Raw genomic sequence first — 12,051 nt, 5'->3', positions numbered from 1 at the left:
AAGTGCCTCATGTTCTCACTATTCTTATCTTCTTTAAAAACTTTAACTAGTTCAGCTTTTTTTTTTTAATCACTTTAAATCTTTCCAAACCTCAGCTCTAACTGAAAATTAGCTAAACAATTCTATAATATTTAAAGATAGGTTAATTTCAATTTTGTGATGTCTTTGTCCTAAAGTTTTCAGGTCATACCATTTGGAGGTTTGCTGACTACTAGTATCCTTTGAAAGGGAATGAAGTCTTTGAAACAGATACAATCTTTAATACTTCAGCTGGTCAATGTGGCCAAGGAATATATTCTATTTTTCAACAGTCAGTGAAAAAAAAATACAAGGCAAGAGGACACCAAAGGTTTCAAGTGTTTAAATGTTGGTATTTCTGCTTAGTTATGGTGACACATTAGGTTATTGACAGGTTAATTCAGGATAATAAGGGGAGTCCACAAGAAGGAGTGGGGGGAAAAAAGGAAGAAGGAAATAGAAAACATCTAGGCCCCATACAGCAAAAAGCTTTAAGAAAATCATGGAGGAAACAACAGAATGATTTGACATCCCCAGTAAACTGATTACTATAAACTATGGAAAACTAAATATGACTTTAAGACTTTTCATGAAAATGTTGCTATTACAGACAGCATCACAGGTTGAATATGATATTGGCTTTGGCTTTACAAAAAAAATCTGTATTTGGAAAAGGAGCAACTTTTCCTCCCATTCTACATCCTATTTGTAAATATGATCAACTGATGTAACATTTCCTTGCTTGTAGGATTAAGTGTATCTGTGGTATTTGAAGGCAAAGAGTTTGAGAATTACTCAACCATTATCACTGAACACTTCTTAGAGTTTTAAAATGTAAAATGATTTATTTTTCCTTAAATATGCTCACTTTCAAAAACTCAAAATTCTCCAGCATCAAATAGAACAATCATGAATATTTTTGCCTGATGTCCCACTCCATGTGACATTTTTTTCCTGCATAAACCTGTATAGGTATAATTTCAAATCATACTTGAGTTTTAAGCAGACCTAGTTCTTCTTTAGAATAAAGTTGTAAAGGAGATTAAATTGCAGCAGACATGGTGAAACCAGAGTATCAAAAATGTTGAAGGAAGAAAATAAGATTTTATCATCAGTTACATTTGAAAATCTGAGAATAACCTGAGATATGCAGTAGGAATTTTTTGAGACTTGAATTGGTCGTAAAATTGACCCAGTTTTCTCAGAATCTTTTTTGACACAGGATTCACTAGTTCTTTCAACAAAAACCTATTGAATGAACATTATTGAACACTTGCTGGAACAGACACTGGAAATAAAATGATAAATTAAAACAGACATGGCAGCCAGTCTCAGGGAATTAACAACCTAATTGGAGAGAAAGATATCACATTACTACAATTGTGTAATTATATATTGTATTCAAAGTAAAGAAATATGATTCCATAAAGCATGTAAGAAAGGATTCTACGTTATACAGTGTTACTTGAAAACTAGATTCACCTCTTGGTCTCTTGAGACAAAAGGCACAACTCAGTCAAAGAACTGGAGTAGGAAAGATTTATGACTTGCATCAAGTAAGGAGAATACCAAGAATCTTTCCTGAATCAATGTCACCCAAAACAGCAAAATTGGGGAAGTTTTAAGCTAAAAGGGCACATACATATTCGTAAAGAGGCTTAGGTCATCAACACATCCTTCCCCAGGGTATCTGCCCAATCTAGGGGTCAAACCCATGTCTCCTGATTGGCAGGCAGATTTCTTAACCACTAAGCCACCTCAATTTCCTCTAGGCTCCCATTGAGCTGGTAGTTGAGACCTTCAGGCTAATCCTTATCATTGAAACCGAGCCAGGACTCTTTAAAACTAATATATTATCTCTACTATTGTTATTCCTCTTGCCTGATAATTGTCCTTTGCTTCTGCATTCTTTTGTCCCCTTAAGATGATAATTATAGAGGCCTATTCAAGGACAAACATGTGGCCAGACTTAGATCACATCACGGCTTAGGTCCAAAATGGCTTCACTTATGTTAAGAAAGCCAGGCCTGGTTCTCTGACTCTGGGGACCCTCTAACCTTTTTGGTTTCAGTAGAAAGGCCTCCTGAGGAAGCAGTATTTAAGCCAAATGAAGGAGACAGAAGTAAATGGTGAATAGATAAAGAAGACACAGTACAGGTATGCGCAAATGGCTTCTAGTAGGAGAATGAAAGTTGGATGGGTTTGGGAACTTGTCTTATAAATATGTGGCACCACAAATCAAACGAGCAAAGAGAGTATTGTTTAATTTAGGGTCAACATGCAAATTATAGCCCATACTACAAATCTAGCCCTTCTGCCTGATTTTGCAAAAATGTTTTTGTTGGAACTCAGCTACTCCCTTTTATTTATATATTATTTATGGCCGCTTTGGTGCTACCACATTAGAGTTGAGGACCATTTTGTCTCAAAAATCGAGATATTTACTTCCTGGAGCTTTGCAAAAAATTGCTGACTCCTGGTTTAATAGACAGTGTTAAAGAAGCTAATTTTATACACCTGATGTACAGAGGTGACTTGCAGGTGTCAATGGTCCCTTAAAAATCTAACGGGGGAAAAAATGTAGTAAACTTTTGTGTCTTAGGCATGAAGAAAGATTCCTTAGCAGCCTTATAAATTACAACCAAAAGCAAACTGGATGTTTTTGACTCTACCAAACTGAAATTTCTACTCAAAAAAGTACCCTCTGGGGTTCCTTGGTGGTCCAGTGTTAGGACTTGCCACTTTCACTGCCATGGGCCTGGGTTCAATCCCCAGTCAGGAAACTAAGATCCTGCAAGCCATGTGGCACTCTCCCCTCCAAAAAGTGCCCAAAGGATTCCTCAGAGAAGTTATCAGATGTATGATTCACTGGAAAAGATGCTATAATTTCTACAACCAATAAGAGACTCATGTAGAAACACACAGGAAACTCCCTCAAGGAAAACACCTATATCTGATACAAAAATGAGCAAAAGATACGAATTAGCCATTCATACAAAAAGAGAAATCTGTATGGGTAAGAAGTTTGTGAAGATATGCTCAAACTCAGTAAAAAGAGAAACAGTGAAAGTAAAAACCTCTATTGCAAACATTGGAAAATAGTAAAATACCAAGTGTTTGCAAGGATGTGGGGAGTCAGGGATGTGTATAGAGTGCTACTGAGTGTGGTAGCTATTCCCAAAAGGAGTGTATTTAATGAAATTGTAACCCAACCGTTATGTTCCACAGGCCTGCAGCACCTCTTGGAGCATATATCCCAGAAGAATGATGGCATTTGTCCGTGAAGGAAGAAGCTCAAGGATGCTCACGACAGTGTTGCTTACAGTACTGAAGAGCTGGGGGCACCAGTGTCTATCACTCTGTCACTAGAGGAATACAGAAGGAAAGAGAAGGGGTGTGTATCGAAATGCCATACAACAGTAAAAACATAGTGCTGAATGAAAAGTTAGGTCGATAAATATATATATATATCTCCCTGGAGGAGGGCATGGCAGTCCACTCCAGCATTCTTTCCTAGAGGATCCCATGGACAGAAGAGCCTGGTGGGCTATGGTCCATAGGGTTGCAGAGTCGGACACAACCGCAGCAACTTAGCACACACATATATGTGTATGTACATTTGCTGTTGTTTAGTCACTAAGTCGTGTCTGACTCTCTGAGACCACATGGACTGTAGCCCACCAGGCTCCTCTGTCCATGGGATTCTCCAGGCAAGAATACTGGAGTGGGTTGCCATTTCCTTCTCCAGGGGATCTTCCCGACCCAGGGAAAGAACTCCCATCTCCTGCACTGACACACAGATCCTTTACGGATGAGCCACCAAGAAAGCGTATATATATTTGTACAGATTTCCCATTTTATGATGATTAAAAACATGTTTCAAACTTATTAGAGGCAGAGAGAGAAATAAGAGACCAAGCATGAAGGGGGAAATAACACTATAAAATCGTGAGGCTTCCCACAAAATGATGGCAGAATGTTATAAGCTGAAGCACGTTATTTACTCAGCTTCCCACACCAGAGGGACAGTGTCACTTTTTGAAGAGTCACTCTGGTTACCGTGCAACATGCAGATGAATAGGAGGCAAAGAAGATGCAGGAACAAGGCAACAGTGGGGTAAGAGGACGGCAATGAAAGATGAGAGGAAATGCTGACTCCGGAATCTGTCAAACGTGGCACATTTCCAGAGGGCACCATGTAAGGATTTAGGATTTGAGGGAGAAGAGAGATGCTTCCGTTTGAGGTTAAATGTAGCTTCGCAGAGATACTGGTATTGTAGGACCAGTGCTGGAGAAGTGCCACTTTGGGCAGGCACTAGTGAATATGAGGAAGACAAGTGTAAAGCTCTAATGTTGAAGAGGACCTGGATCACTAGGTCTGGGGACCACGTGGATGTAAGATGAACCCATGTAGTCACTGCTAGGAAAGCAGGTCACACTCAGGACGAACCATCACATTCTGTCGAGCACATCACACTCCGGGTCCTCTGCCAGTGCTTTACCCCAGGGGTCCCCAGCCTCCGGGATCTAACGCCTGACGATATGAGGTGGACCTGATGTGATAATAATAGGAATGACGTGCAAAATAAATGTAGTGCACTTGAATCATCCTGAGATCATCCTTCCCTCCCACCCCTCCAACCCCTGCCAGTGGAAAAGCTGCCTTCCACTTACACGGAGCTGGTCCTTGGTGCCAAAAAGGTTGGGGCTCACTGCTTTACACGATCTCATTTAATCATCACAACTACCTTCTAAGGTGGTATTATTATACTTACTGATGAAGAAGACAGATTAATTAACAGCCCAAGGAATTTTAGACATCTTTCTTCATATTTACCCTTCTAGAGCTCTTAGCAGGCTATGAAGAGCTACAGGAATACTGCTAATGCTTCTGAGTAGGTTCTGCCACATTTTAAAATAGCATGATCTTGTGTGTGTGTGTGTATGCATGGGCTGGGGTAAGGTAAAAGTAAGGTTTCTGAAGATGCTGGCTGCTGAGTCTCGATCAGGCTTACATGTGTCTCATACTCCTTGCAAGTTCAGATGCCAGTGTATGAACAGCCATGAACATCTAAGTTTGCAAAAAAAGGCCTTTATGAACTTGTTTCTCTCATGTCTATTCACAGCTTGGTAGCTCATTTATTTTTGTGTTGTTATTGTTCAGTCACTAAGTCATGTCCAATTCTTTGGGATCCCATGGACTGCAGCATGCCAGCATTCCCTGCCCCTCACAACCTCCCAGAGTTTGCTCAGATTCATGTCCACTGAGTCAGTGATGCTCACAATGATCTCTGTCGCCCTCTTCTCCTTTTGCCTTCAATCTTTCCCAGCTTAGATCTATTTCAACAAGTCAGCTCTTCGCATCAGGTGGCCAAAGTATTGAAGCTCCAGCTTCAGCATCAATCCTTCCAATAAATATTCAGGGTTGATTTCCTTTAGGATTGACTAGTTTGATCTTGCTGTCCAAGAGACTCTTAAGCGTCTTCACCAGCACCACAATTTGAAGGCATCAATTCTTTGGCACTCAGCCTTCTTTATAGTGAGAAATAAATAGGCAAAACACAGAAAGTTTTTAGGGCAGGAAAACTATTCTGTATGATACTACAAAGGAAGATACATGTTAATATACATTTGTCAAACCTTAATATACGTTTGTCAAATATTCATAGACTATACAGGGCTTCCCCAGTGGCACAGTGGTAAAGGGTCTGCCTGCAGTGCAGGAGACTCAGATAACATGGGTTTGAAGATCCCTGGAGGAGCAAGTGACAACCCACTCCAGTATTCTTCCCTGGAAAAATCCCATGGACAGAGGAGTCTGTAGCCCAGTCCACAGGATCACACGACTCAGCAACTGAGCACATACAACGTGCAACACCGAGAGTGAACCATAGTGTAAATGATGTACTTTGGGTGATGATAATGTGTCAATGCAGGTTCATTAGTCGTAACAAATGCATCACTCTAGCGGAAGATGTTGATAATGGGGGAGACTGCGTGTGTAGTAGCAGGGCTATATGGAAACCTTCTCTTCTTTCTGCTCAATTTTGTTATGAATTAAAACTGTTCTCAAAAATAAAATCTATTTAAAAATGCCCCCCAAAAAGACCTTTGCAAAGAGTCCATGTATCAAGAAAGATTTATATTTTTATTGTCAATCATTCTTTGAAGAATAGTTTTTAACTTTAAAAATTTTTAGTAAAGCAACTCTTCGTATAGAATTATATTTTAAAAAATGCCCGAAGTACAATCAGAGCTCTTCTACCAAAAGGATGTCTGAGAACAGAGTCCAGCTCTTTGTTTCTCCTTTGTCTTTATTCTTATTCTAAGGCGCCTTTGCGGGATCCTTGGTACTCAGAGAAGAAAAGAAGTTCTTCTATAGATTAAGAGATAATATCAACAAACACTTTTTACTAACCTCAAAAGGAGTGTACAAGTGGCCGTATCAAATCTCACCAGTAAGAGAATTAATAGATAAGTGGAAAGAGAAAGCATGCTGGAGTGTCCTTACACTCTTGGTAAACTCTATTTCTAATCAGGCGCCTCAAATCATACAATACAAAGACCTGTCATTTGTCCATATAGAATTCAAAACATCTGAATAAAAATCAACAAATAAGTTTTAATATCCAGATATAGTTGACAAAGAAAAAAATGGGAATATTGTTTTTAAACAATGGAGCCAAATGTTCATAAGCATCATAATAATATATAAAACACTTAAAAATATAAAGAAGGGGTCACAGCAATAGAAAAATGATCAATATTTAAAATTACCTAAAGAGAAATACACATAAAATCGTAAGCAAATGTTAGAACTTACTAATAACCAAATACATGAAAATTAAAACACTGAGATGTTTTTCCTCTTACACAGGCAAAGAGTAAAAGGATTGTTAGTACGTAGAGAAATAGGCGTCGTTACACACTGCTTATCACGACTGAGTGACTAACCCTGAGGCTTTTCATACACTACTGATGGGGATGTTAATTTGTACAATCAGTCTGGAAGGCAGTGTGTTGACATGTGGGTGCGTGCTCAGCCGCTCAGTCATGTCCACCTGTTTGCAACCCCATGGACTGTAGCCCTCTAGCTCCTCTGTCCATAGGATTTTCTAGGGAAGAATACTGGAGTGAGTTGTCTTTCTCTTTTCAGTGGGATTTTCCTGACCCAGGGATCGAACTCATGTCTCCTACATTGGCAGGGGGATTTTTACCACTGAGCCACCTGAGAAGCTTGTGTTGATGTGTATCAGAACATATATTGTGCGTTCTCTTTGACTCAAAAGTCTTACTTCTAGGTATGTACCCAAAAGAGAGAAACCAACTTGGTGAACAAAAAGCATGCAAGAAGAGCAATCATTGCGATTCCCCACACTCGAATTTCACAAGAAATATCTAGGTCATTTGTATATTCTTCATGCAAGTCTTGTTTTTATGCACTAGATTCAAGAAGAGAAATTGCTTCACACTTTTAGGAACACATTTTAAATTATAAGTAGTTTGTACAAAAGTTCTTGAGTTTTAAAACATTCGGTGAAGGTTTTGATACTTGTTCATAATGCCATTTTCTTCATTCTGATATCTGAAAGTCCCCACCCCATCCCTGTGGAGATGAAAGATAGCAAATATGCACTATTGTCAATATGTAGAGAATAAGCCATTTCAATTTTTTTTCCTAATATGAGATCAGACTAATGGGTGCAGTGATCATATCCATAATATTCACATCTTCTAGTGGACACACCCATCACAATGTCCTATCTTAGTAGTCACATGGCACATGAGTGTGTGATGGGAATCTATACAGAGCATCCATGTATCAAACTATTTGCTTTAGTTTGTCTTAATTCAAGACATCTGCGTTATCCTTTTCAGCTTAGCTCACAGATTTTGGACACAGTATTTTCAAGGGTTGGTTATCTTGAATTTCAAATTCTAGGAAGTCATATCTCATTCTCATTTTGGTGTTTAGTGAAAAAATTTTCTTAGTTTCCAGTTTTTCTACCTTTGCAACTGGGGAAACACCACCAGCGTGACTCACTGGGGTGTGGTGACAGTTATTTTTTCTTAATTAGTCAAAATGTGCAATGTGCTAATTACTTGATTCACAAGGAAGAAAAATCATTATATAAAAATCACGTTCGAGTGGTTTTAGCATATTAGGGTATACATTTTTATTTAAATGCAGAGAGCATCTGAATGTTAAATAAGCCACAAAATATGTTCTTGGTGAAACTAATTAACACTACAACCATGAGCACAATTCCCTCATGGGTTAATTTCTCAATGAAACTCAAAGATACTTTTTGACCTACTATAATGCTCCTTCTGCCAAGGTTAAGAGAAAGATATCACCATAATTGGAGCATATGAGTCTATATTAACCTGATTTAGTTTGGGGAATCAAAGATTTGCACAAGGAAGGAATTCATAATAATTAGGGTGTAAAACATGCAAGCATAGGGTCTTAAACACAGCATGAATTAATTATTCAGTGTTGTTCAGTCCATTTGGACTTATAAATTACAAAAGGTCACAGAGAGAAGATTGTAACCCTTATTCCCTTTCCAATCTAATAGCCTAAGATTTCTTAAGCCTCGGTCCTTGCAGAGCATGGGCAAGCATATTTAAAATTGTGAAATAATAATATACAAAGAAAAAAATAGGTAGATACATAAAACATAGGTGGGGGCAAAGAAAAATCATGTACCATTTTTAAGTAATCCTAGGTATCAAAAATGCTTGAATTTCACATATCACTATATTAGTTTTCACTTTTTTGGTAATCCGTATTATAATTAATGTTGTTTGACTAATGATTTCATTGCAAAAAGTTGGTGTAGTCCTTCCTTGGTGATGCAAGTCTCAGAAAATTGATGATTTCATGATTTCTATGTATAATTTGTATTATGAAAAAATCCCACAAACTAACAAAAATAAACTTGAAGAATGTGGTAGACTGAATAATGGCCCCCACAAAATATCTACAACCTGTGAATATTTTACCTTATATGGCAGAAGGGAACTTCACAGATGTGATTAATTAAGAATCTTAAAGTGGAGAGATTATCCTAGAATATCCAGATGGCCTATTATAATCCCCAAGAGTTCTTATGAGAGTCAAAAGGGTCAAATTCAGAGACAAGAACATGAAATGATGGAAACAGATGTGGAAAAGGTGATGAGAGATGGGACAAGGATGGAAAGAATGTGAGCAGCCTCTAGAACCTGGAAAAGGCAAAGAACTGATTGTTCTCTTGAGTCTCCAGGAAAAAATACAGCCCTGACAACACTTTTAATTTTAACCCAGAATAACTGATTTTGGCTTCTGATCTACAGAAGTGTGTGATAATCAATTTGCGTTAATTTAAACCACTATATTGGTAGGGATTTGCTGGAGCATCAGTGGGAAACTAATGTTAAAAACTATAAGAAGTCCACAAGACACAATACATCCCCTACGACCTGACTGTTTAGTGTATAATGTATGACATCACTCCCCCAACCCCCAGCCTCCACAAAGTAATCAATGTGAATATTAGAACTAGAAGAAGATTTGAGAATTTCTTAAGGGTCCATGCCTTTGTTATTAGAGAAATATTGAAACTAAACACATCATTTCCCCCCTACAGTTAGCATTAATTTAATTCAAATCAAGAAAAAGATATGAAGAACTTTTTTAGAGCAAATGTGGTCTATTGAATTACAGTTGAGGATAAAACCATAAAAAACATGTTTTTCTCTCTTTAGGCTGCTTTTAGTTTAGAAGAGATAAATGCAAAATCCATGTAGAATAGGAAATGACACGTGAGATTTGTATTTAAATAAAATGCTGAGAGTTTACAGGTTACAGGGTCCAATTTTACAGAGAAAAGCCAGCATTAGGTATTGCAAGATGTGGTGATGCAGTAAGAAAGAAGCAAGTAAAAAGAATAAAGATGGTGAAAACCAGATTAGAAGTGGCTGAAAACGGAGGCGTGAGCAAGTGTTGGCAGTGTAAAAGCATTACTGTTTCAATAAGTTTTGTTAAACCTTTACAGAATTCTTTACTGTGGATTCTACTCAGGCTATGAGCTTGCTTGACCCTCTCCCAATTTTTAAACCCCCTCTCTTCTCCCCCAACACCTCAGGTATGACCTTGTATTTCCATTCCAACTGTAGGCAGCCTTTTTGAGAGACTAGAAAACGGTACCACCAATTTCTTAATTTTCATTTTCTCTGAAATCCATAGCAAATCTGGTTTTCAATCCAATCATACCTTATAACTGTCCTAGCCAAAAGTCGTTCCACATTTAGTGGATAGATTTACATCCTCGACGTATTGGAGTTACCCAAGTCTTGATTTCTCTCTCTCCCCTTCTCCTCCTTCTGGCTTTTCCAGATCTCTCCTACTTTCTTTGTTTCATTCTTTGGCTCATTATTTTGCCCTTATTTCCTGCTCACCCAACTTCCTTTCTTCAGTCACTCAGTCGTGTCTGACTCTTTGTGACACCATGGACTGTAGCCTGAAAGGCTCCTCTGTTCATGGGCTTTTCCAGACAAGAATCCTGGAGTGGGTGGCCATGTGCTCCTCCAGGGGATCTTCCTGACCCAGGGACTGAACTCACGTTTCCTGTGTCCCCTGCTTTGGCCTGCGGCGTCTTCACCAGCTGGGGAGCCACTTCCTCTGGATGATCTCAAAGTCACATGTGGCAGACGCTGTCGGTGCAGGGCCCCAGCTCCCCCAGCTCCATGCCTTGTGGGCACTGTAATTCATTCTTTGGCGTCTCTGTGATTTGCTCTTAATGGTTGTCATTTCCGCCCTTCCTCAAAGGACTTCCTGGAGGCTGTTGGAAACACTTTGCCCTTTGCAGAGATCTGAAAGTACCTGATGGTATATGTGCCCTTGATGGAAGCCTATAACTAAGGCTGACGCAGAAATAAGACAATCTGGCTTCCTTGTCTTTATGTGAAACAAATGCTGAAGTATTGTTTAAGCTTCAAAACTTAAGGGAGAAAACTCAGTACTTTGCCTAAACTGGAGCTCTTCTTCTGTGCCTTCCCCTTCCATCCTCTCTCACTGTTTCTCTCTCTGTCATGCTGATTTTATTTTTTCCTAGAAGCACTTTTTCAATAAATCACTTGCTCATGAATCTTATCTGCTTCTGGGGGAAATTTCCTAAGACATTCCACATACTATTTATTGTACATCCTATATTATGCTAACCCCTAGTAAGTATATTTCGTTCTAACATCTTCACTGAAGAAAGCTTCCTACTGGGGATCCTCAAATCAAGGAGATGTCTTCACTTGTTTGTCCAAAGTGGACAACTCAGACTTAGCTTAGCACAATCTATAGTCCTATCACTTTCTTCTTATTGTCAACATTATTCTTATTCCTGCATTTACTATTTATCTTTGCTAACAGGGAACACAATAATATGAATTGGCAATGAATATTTGTAAAAAGGAAATTCAATAGCAGAAACATAAAATGAAGCATAATTAAGACTAAAAAAAAAAAAAAGACACACCAAAGACTTTTATACATTTCCAAAAATGTAGCTGTAATCCTTAAGGCAGCTAGAAGTTAAACAACTGAATATTCATAAGTAAAAATTAATCAGTTTCTTAGAATAAATCCACTTATATTTGAACTAGTTAAAAAGAAATTTCCTGGATGTCCCCTTGAAGAAAACATGAGATTTCCCTGAAACATAGGAATTTTCAAAATTTCAAAAGGATTATGATGAGATTTACCATATCAAGGTTAAATGTATTAAAAAGAGACTAATAAGGGACTGAGCTACATGAAATTTATTCTATTATTGTGTAGACTTAATGTTCCAGGCGCTTGGAATATAGCAGTAAACAAACAGAAAAAAAAAGATATTTAATTTTATGGAGCTTCTACCTGTTTGAAAAAAAAAAGAAAACAGGCTTCAAGTGGAGTCACTTTGCTAAGCCCACATCACTAAACCAATATTTAATACCTATCTTAATTACAGTTTCAGCCTCCCCCAGGAATGTAATCTTGATGAGTCAGGGGGG

The 12,051-nt window shown here is 38.3% G+C and overlaps 1 non-coding gene across 1 annotated transcript; it reads left to right on the top strand.

The window, feature by feature from the left end:
• Positions 1-2,729: 2,729 nt before the first annotated feature.
• TRNAE-UUC lies at positions 2,730-2,801 on the top strand. The gene has a single exon. It is a non-coding gene; the product is annotated as a tRNA-Glu (tRNA).
• The last annotated feature ends 9,250 nt before the right edge of the window (positions 2,802-12,051 follow it).

This window comes from Cervus canadensis, chromosome 7 (genome assembly GCF_019320065.1).
Source record: "Cervus canadensis isolate Bull #8, Minnesota chromosome 7, ASM1932006v1, whole genome shotgun sequence".
Taxonomy (NCBI): domain Eukaryota; kingdom Metazoa; phylum Chordata; class Mammalia; order Artiodactyla; family Cervidae; genus Cervus; species Cervus canadensis.
The sequence above is the reverse complement of the archived record's forward strand: the minus strand, read 5'-3'. Positions and strand labels throughout refer to the sequence as shown.